Source organism: Motacilla alba, chromosome 3, assembly GCF_015832195.1.
Source record: "Motacilla alba alba isolate MOTALB_02 chromosome 3, Motacilla_alba_V1.0_pri, whole genome shotgun sequence".
NCBI lineage: Eukaryota > Metazoa > Chordata > Aves > Passeriformes > Motacillidae > Motacilla > Motacilla alba.
In genome coordinates, this window is record NC_052018.1 from 90,263,859 (window position 1) to 90,272,341 (window position 8,483).

Consider the following 8,483-nt stretch of genomic DNA (forward strand, 5'->3'; position numbering starts at 1 on the left):
TTCATAACGACAGGAAATGCGTTTCCAAAGATGTTGTGACACCTGCAGCCCTCCCTGTTTTGAGCGGGATCCCCCCAGCCCCCGCAGGAGGCTCGGGTTGCCTTCCCGCGGTAGGTGCGGGAGATCTGAACGCACCGGACCCCCGCGCCCCACGCTGCCGAGCCCTTCCTCCGCCGGCCCCTGTCAGGGCACAGGGCTCCTGGAGAGGCTCGGTGCGTTGTTACCCAGCCGGTCAGCCCATACCCAGCGCTGAGGCCAAGCCAGCGCGGAGTGGCCAGCGGTGCGCTCTTCCCGCTGCCCGCCGTCCTGCGCGTCCTCCGGGGAAATCACGGCGATTTGTCCGTGCCTTTGAAACGTGCCCGCTCGACTGGATTTACGGCTTGGTTGATACGAGCCAACACTTTTTTATTATTGCACAGATAAGAGTCAGAATGTAGCCGCGCTCCGGCGGAGCGGTTGTGCAAGCCGGAGGCGGCGGCACTGGGATCGTTTCGAGCGAGCGCTTAGAGCTCAGCGGAATATTGTTTACAGGCCAGACCGGGGGTGACCCGAGGCCAGCGGTCTCATGGAGCGAGCAGCCGGCTTCTCCGAGGGGCCGTGCCCGCAATGAGAGCAGAGTGTGGCCCTGGGAATGCTGCAGCCCCGTGGGGGCGGCTGAAGGCCCCGGCAGCGCCAGCGCGGAGAGAAGAGAGATCTTGCTTTGCCGCGCACCTCGCACGGTACCCGCAGCCCCGCGTGTTTGGAGGAGGTGCGCATCTCACCGAGGCGGGGGCAGTGCCCGCGTTTCCGGCAGGCCGGGAGGAAAAGAGGATCCGCAGCGACACGGGGGTTCTCCCGTGAGCATCCCCGGGCGCAGCCCCGGAGCTTGCGCACCCTCCGTGTTTGCGCAGTTTACAGGAAGACAACCGGACTGCAAAACAGATGCTCCGCAACAGCGGGTCACCTGTTTTTCACATCATGCCCGGTCTCAAAGCCGGTTTTCTTCATTATATCCTTCCCGACAGATACCATGAAATACATCACTCATTTAGATATGGGAGCCGGCCTCTGGAGGACGACTTGCGCGGAGCACTTTGATGTTGAGAGACAGATTTCAAAAGATAGAAAGCCCCTTCGATGTTTCTAATTACCCCGCGCCCGGGGCCTGCCACTGATTAGGGTGGCGGTGCCGGGGTGATGCCGAGGCGGGCGGCCCGCGGGGGCACGGCCCGGCTCGGCCCGGCTGCGCGGGGAGGGGCGATCCGGCTCCTCCATCCGCTGGCCAGGGAGAACGATCTGGGTGCATCCGAAGCGCGGCCATCAGCCCGTGCTGGCGTGAGAAGGGGGCAGCAGCCTTTGCTGCATGCCCAGCGCCTCCCCGCCGCGGGAGGAGGTTTGGGAGCAGGCGGGATCTGCTCCCGCAGCCAAGGCCCTTTTCCAAGAGGCTGCGCTGAAAGCATTACAGCCCTTGCTAACACTTCTGCTCACATGCGAGTCTTTTATCTCGGCAGCGCTGTTGGAAAAGCTGAATCACCCGGAGAAAGTGAGGACTGAGGGGTATTTTTTCATATGCAACAAGCTGCTCTTTATTTAATCCTCACAGCCCCTATTTCTATCAATATTCCAAGAGCTGAGAGATCAAACACGGAAAAATTAAAACCATGCTACCACACTAAATAAGATTAAGATCGTGGCAATACATTTGCTGCTCCTTGGGGAAATAATTTTGTTGCTGCAGGAGCCATGGCCATCCTGCAGGCAAAGCTTGTGTTTCAGGAATGGGTGATGGGAAAGACAGTTGGGAGTTGCCTCCAAACCCAACCAGGACCCACCTCAAATGCCCATGCGCCTGTGCCCTTCTGGTCCCAGCCCAGCTGCTTGGGCATTACTTCCCTAAGGAGTCAAAGAAATTTGTCGGCTGAGCTCCATTATCCCTGTTTTACTCTCACCAGCAGGCATCTTCAAGTGAGTCCCACTGTTGCTCTCAAGGGATTTTGACTCCAGGCCCCAAAAAAAGAAGTCCCACATTTTCAAGCATAGGTAGCTTCAAGATCTCACTTTAAAAAAAACAAAAATGGAAGCTTATAGCTGGAATAATACAGTTTCTGCTGAGGAAGCTTGTTCTTTCAGAACTGTCCCGTGCTCACATGATTCTTCTTTGACACTTAAGGAATTAATTTTATCTTAAATTTTTTATTAGAGCATAACCTTTTGAATTCCTGGCCATCTATTCTGGCTGCTTATGTGGAAGAAGAGTTTTTTGTAAAGTCCATCCTCAGACATGAGGCCAGAAGTCTCTTGAAAACAGAGTCTACAGACTGCATGACCTTTTGCTGAGTGGTCTTCCATGGCCAACCTCTCCTCCATTCCCTGCTTTGCCAAGGACTTGTCAGCTTTCAGGGCAGAGTGGAAAGCCTCTCTTTCCTCAGGGATGTGGGGCCAGCAGTGGACCCTTGCACATGTACATTTTGTAGCCTTCTTTAAGTTTTTTTACAATCTCTACAGTGTTCTTTACTTTAAACAGGATCTCTTTTTCTGATGTTCATTCTTTTCTCTGAGGAAACCCACTCCCTTGTATATTTGAAACGAGCTGAGATGCAGCCAATTGTATTAGTTCTGGCTGGAGCAAAAATGCATAATGAAACACTGGATGTGTGGTATGAGTCCAAAATAAATGGTCACTAGCAGAGCCAGCAAAAACCTACAAGCTCAGATAGCCTGCAAAAAAAAAAAAGAAAAGCTTGGATTTTACCTGCAGTGCTCTGCATTTTTCCAAAGGGAAAAATGTACTTTGGAGTTTAGAGAGCTTGGGAAGAGATGCTGGAGTACCGAGCCTTTTTCATTATGTTTGTGAATTGTGATGATTCTTGCATTTTTCGTGAATACGGCATCTGTAAGTGGGAGAAAGTGTTTTATCTCCTAACCTGTTATTCTCAAAGCACAGCAGTTCAGGTTTTATGTGCCAGATGTCAGTGTGTCCTGGTTCTTCAGGCAGTTGGGATTAAAGCTTTCCTATATCAGAGAGGTGTTATAAGGATAACTCTGTTAATGTATGTGGAAATCTGGTACTGCAGCGATAAAGACCCTGTAAATATTTACACAGACAGACGAGCTCATGGAAATTTTACATTATTAGCTTAACTTCATTACAAGGAAGTAGTTGAGAAAGTCAGTAGTATATTACATTTGGTTTTTTTTTTTAATTAAACATTGACAACACATCTGGTGCTGCTTCAAGCCACTAGATTTAGAGGGTCACTCTTTTAAATATTTTACAATCTGCAGGGAAATATCAAGTCTCAGGCAAAAGAGAAAAAGAAACATAGCTGCTATAAGAATAAATCTTGCCAGTCAAACCTTTTACACTTTTAAGAGTTAATAAAATAGTGAGTAAAGAACAACCAGAGAAAATAATTTATTTGGACATTCAAAAGCCTTTTGATAAACATCCATACAAGAAACTGTTAAGGAAATTTGGTAACCACAAAGTGAGAGGTAAAGTCCTGTCATGGATTAAAATCTGGTTATAAATGGGTGTGGAATAAATGGCCAATTCTAGTAGGAAAAGAGATTAATAATGAGGTGCCCTAGAGAGTGAGACTCAGACCAATATTGTTTAATGCTTTATTAATAACCTGGGGGTGAATAGTGAAGTGGCAAAAGTTGATGTCAATAGAAAAGTACTTAGCTTAGGTCAGGAGCAACTCCAGAAGAATTTAATAAAATGGCAGGAACATATGCAGAAGTATGAGGGCAGCTTGGGAAGTGCCTTCAAAACCTACAGCAGCTCTCTTGCTCCTTCTGGCACATGGGTCTGTTCTCAACAAAGCTGAGGGTAGGTAGTCAGAGGACAGGCAGACATTTCCAACCATCTCAAGTACTTTCTGATTCTTTTCAGTTGCTCTTTTCAGCTCCCCTAGTTAGTTATGCCAGGAAGAAAGAGTGAGCTCCCACATGGCCCCTCTACCAGTCTCTGAGCAGTATCCCCACGAGCTCCTCCAGTAATTGTTTAAAAAAAAAAAAACCATTGTGAGTTTCCACAACTGATCATTCCCTAAGGACATGCCAAAAACTCTGGAGGTCACCTCTCACAGACATATAAAAAACTATGTGTTCAGTCTGACTAGCATGGCATGGTAACGAACCTCAAGTCCACTTAGTCTGAGGATGTAAGCTCCTGAGTGGTGCCTGGCACCTGGAAAAACAAAACCTGCCAGCACAGCTGGGGTGCAAATATCTATGTGAACATAGTGGTCTCTTTATCTGGTGCTTAAAATAAGAGGCAAAGGCACAAGGAGCTACCTGGACGACTGGGAGAGTTGTTGCTTAGAGTTGTTTACTCTGTGGCTTCTTCCCACTGATTTCTGTGTGACTGTTCCTTAACTGAGCTGTGCTGATGTGCAATGCAGCACCCTGAGCTGGCACAGGCCTGGGCTCACACTGCAAGGTCTGTGTTTGAGCCTGCTACGCAGACAAATGTACTCATGGCACCCTGCATGGCGCTCCGTGGCACCTTCTGCCACCTGAGTGCTGCCAGTCCTCAGTCCCAACTGCTCTGTCTCCACAGTGCCACCCAAACACAGCCCAGGCTTTTGAAGGTAATGACATTCATGGAAGTTCAAACGGCTGGTTTTCACAGGGATTTAGTATTGTTTTGTTTTTACCCAGCGGGTCATTTCCAAGGATACTATTCTGGAAAAGAAAGCAACTCATAAAGAAAGATTTTTTTTAAATCCTCTTGATATGGCTTGTAAAGTATTTTGAAGTACCAGCAACAAAAGAAATTATTTTTAAATCCCCTCTTTCATTTGATGATTTATATTACATTAAAACTGCCCTGTGTCCCCCCCCCAAAGGAGTAGGTGGGGCTCAATACCCAAGGGGAACTGGAAGGTGTCGCACCCCAGGTGGGAAGTGGGAAGTCCACATGCACACGGAAGTGACTCCTCTGATCCTGCAGCACCCAGGAGACACCCCAAGGCTCTCCTCTCCCAGTGAATCACACTGCCTTGCCTTATCCCCACGTTTGTAGTTCAAGCCAAGCTCTCCATGGCTTGTAGGCACTCTGGGGATTCTTACCTTTACTTCTTTTTTTTCATGGTCTGAAATGGAAAACCACACACACACATGCACATAGCATCTGGTCAGCCTAATAAACAATAACCTAATACTTTAATGCAGGGGTGGGCTCCCAGTGTTAATGGGCTTCCTTTGTGGAGCTCTATGAATTGACATCAAATAGGGACCTGCTCAGAAGTGAAGAAACACCTTCAGAAGCGCTGGTCTAATCGCTCAGCATGTGGAACCAGGGTTCTGCTGAGGCAGGAGCAATTATACAGGCCAGGGATGGGTGCTATGTGTGCTCCTAAGCCTCTGACTCCTAAGCCACAATTCTCTGTGGCCATGGCTCACACAGTGTTATGGGAGGCAAAATGTTCAGGCAACATCATGGTAATATTTGCAGTGATTATGATACTACACAAGCACAGTGTGCAAACATGGAGGTCGCTAAATGTCTTGGGATTTACAGCTTAAAATTTGTACATTTCATGATTACCACCATCACTTTTCTCCATACAAAGATAAACTTTGGGAGCTTGTTCTGGGAATTGGGATAGGCCGGAGTCTAGGGCAACCTGTGGCCCTGGGCAGCTGCAGAATTAAAGCAAGAAAGGCTACAACTCAAGTATGGGACTTCAGACCACTGAGGCAGAGCCCTAGCATTCCTTGGAAGTGGCTGCCCTCTGCCTGCCTCGCTGCCCTGATGTGGGAGGAGGTATGGCTGCCTCCACGGTGTCTTCACCCCTTGTCTCTTCAGGCTCTGCTTAAGGTCTTCTTGTCTTTCCCATCTTCACCTCTGAGCCTGCTGCTCCCAGCACACCCCATTTTTCCTTCATCAAGCCTCTCCAGTCGTGCCTTCTGATCATTTTGAGTATTTTGTACTCGGAAGATTTCTTGCTATCTACCAGTTCACAAAGACATGGCAAAGAGGAAGGCCTAGATCTGTAGTTTATTCCTGTGCCTTTGGTATCTGCCTCCAAGGATGCTGGCAGGCAGGATAATTGCAGTAGTGGTTTCTAGAGATGGGAATACAGTACTTTCTGTGAGAGAAAAGGAAAGATGTCAGGTCCCTTTACAGCCTTTCCTTTGAATAGACAAGATGTTTGAATTGTTTCTCAGAGTCACTTAAAAAAAAAAGGCATGTGAAAATGTCAGAGAATTTCCTCTTTCCCTTTCCCACCCAAATACAAAATCAAATAAAAGCAAACACATGGGACACAAATACAAGAGCAGCCCCCTCTGCACGGATTCACTGTGATACACAGGCTGTTTCCAGATGTATGGATTAGATTTCATCCAACTACTGCTGAAAGCTCAGCCTGAGAGGATATATTGACCAAGTTGGAAACTTCTGGGGAAACTAAAGCACTCAGTGGTCAGGCTCCTGTCTTTGACTATTGGTCAGTGCATCTACTTCGTGACCCTTTTGCCATCTCTTCATTCCAATTAGACCATTTTCAAGCCTGCTAAAATATAAATTTAAAGTCCCTGTTGGATAATTAAAAATTATAAATAAATTGTGTGGGGTTTTTCTGTCTTTTGCTGGAATATTTTTAAATCAACTGTTGGCATAGTTTAGGGAACATATAGCCCTGTTAGCATAAGCAGTGAAGTACACTTACATGAACACTTCATTATTGATAAAAACCAATTGCATCATGTTAAACAACCTCACAAACAGTTTGGGATTTTCATGCATCATGTGGATGAATATCCCACAAAACTGCTTTTACTAATTGAATATTTGTGTGTGTGGTTGGACCCCGGATGGGAATTTCTCAGACATAAGTCTGCCTTCAGTAATAGTGAGTATATGGGTAAAAGGCATCACATGTACAGACCTGATGCCTGAGGCTGTAATTATTACTGCCTAACTTGGTGCTTAGTATTTCTGGTCCTGATTCCAATCCTGGTGGTTAGGAATGTCCTGCAATCCAGGAGACCTACATATCTGAATCCCGGAGGGACCAGAGTTATCCCTTGTCCCTCATTTCTTACTGGAGTACTCTGGCAGGAGACTACATTATGAGTTTTCCTCCACCATGAATACTCATAATGGGCTGAGTATTACAAATTATTACAGAAATTATTCTGTCCTGCAGTACTTTTTATCAGTTGCTGCATAAAAGCATTTAGTCAGTCCCTGATTCAATATGTATGAAAGAAACAGACACACAGCACCCTCATTTCCAGCAGCTGGGGAAGGTTTAACGACACAGAAGGTGGCCTTAAAGCCCATTTTGCTCGTCTCAACCTTAGGACAGTTAATGCATGGACTTATAGATGGGAGAGATGCCCAGTGGGTTTCTGCCTGGCCAGTCATTCCCCGAATTGGCTGCAGAGTGAGGATGCTCACACCTGCATGGCTCAGCACATGGCCACGGGAACAGGAGCACCCTGCAGCCTTGGCTAGTGGGGACTGACCTGCCAATAGGGATTGGGCACCCCTGGGTCAAGGGTTAAAGAGATTTCTGAGGATTCTTCACATTATGGACTGTTATTCAGGGTAAAAATAAAACAACACACCCCCACTCCAACCCCCCCAAAAAATTAAAAAATGTTTTAATCCTCAAATCTAGGTTAATTCTGGAGCCACCTCTGAATCTGGCAAAACCACACTGATCTCAACTGCTTTGACAGAAATGCTGAGAATTTTATATTCTTTGAGCACCCCAATAGTTTGAAAATATTCCTGAGAGATTATTAGGCTCTCAGCTACTGCCCCAATTCACAGAAATTAAACCTTCCATCATCTGGTTTTTATATTTGGAAAATGTCAGCTATACTTCCTATCACATATATTGTTGCTTCAATGCACTGAGCCTTCTGTGAATTTCAAAACACATAACTCAGCTCTCAAGCATTTCTTTTGTAAATATTGATAATGGTTTCAAGTTCTTTATTAAATAACTTTTTAATGAGTTTGAGGACAAAGAACTATTTTTTCACAGTCTCACGAAGATAAGAATCATAACATATCTTTCTGTACCATGGAACACATGGTTCTCAATACCCCATTGTAAAGCATAGGCTTTCCTCACTTTAAAAAAGTTTACTTAAACAAAAAAAAAGTCCCACAATTATGAGAAATAAAACCTAAGCAGGCCATACTAAAAGGCCCAAAATTGCATGCAAATGCTATGTGACAGCTTTGCAGGAAAGTGTGTGCTGACATTGGAGCAGCCTTAGAAAGCTCCATTTAGTCCAACAGCAGGAAGAGCTACAAAATGCCACCATCACTGCTTAATAAGTTCAATGTATAGACCTCTCCTTGCTCAGTATTATTTATTGCCTGTGCTTTTGCCAGAAAGGATCCCTGTGCATATGCTTAAGATCGAAGAGAATAAAATATTATGATGAGGTTCACCAGGGGAATTTTCCAGGGGGAGGTTTTTTTATCAGTTTATGAGCATGGTCAAAGTCTTGCAGGAGAGCTCCTCTTT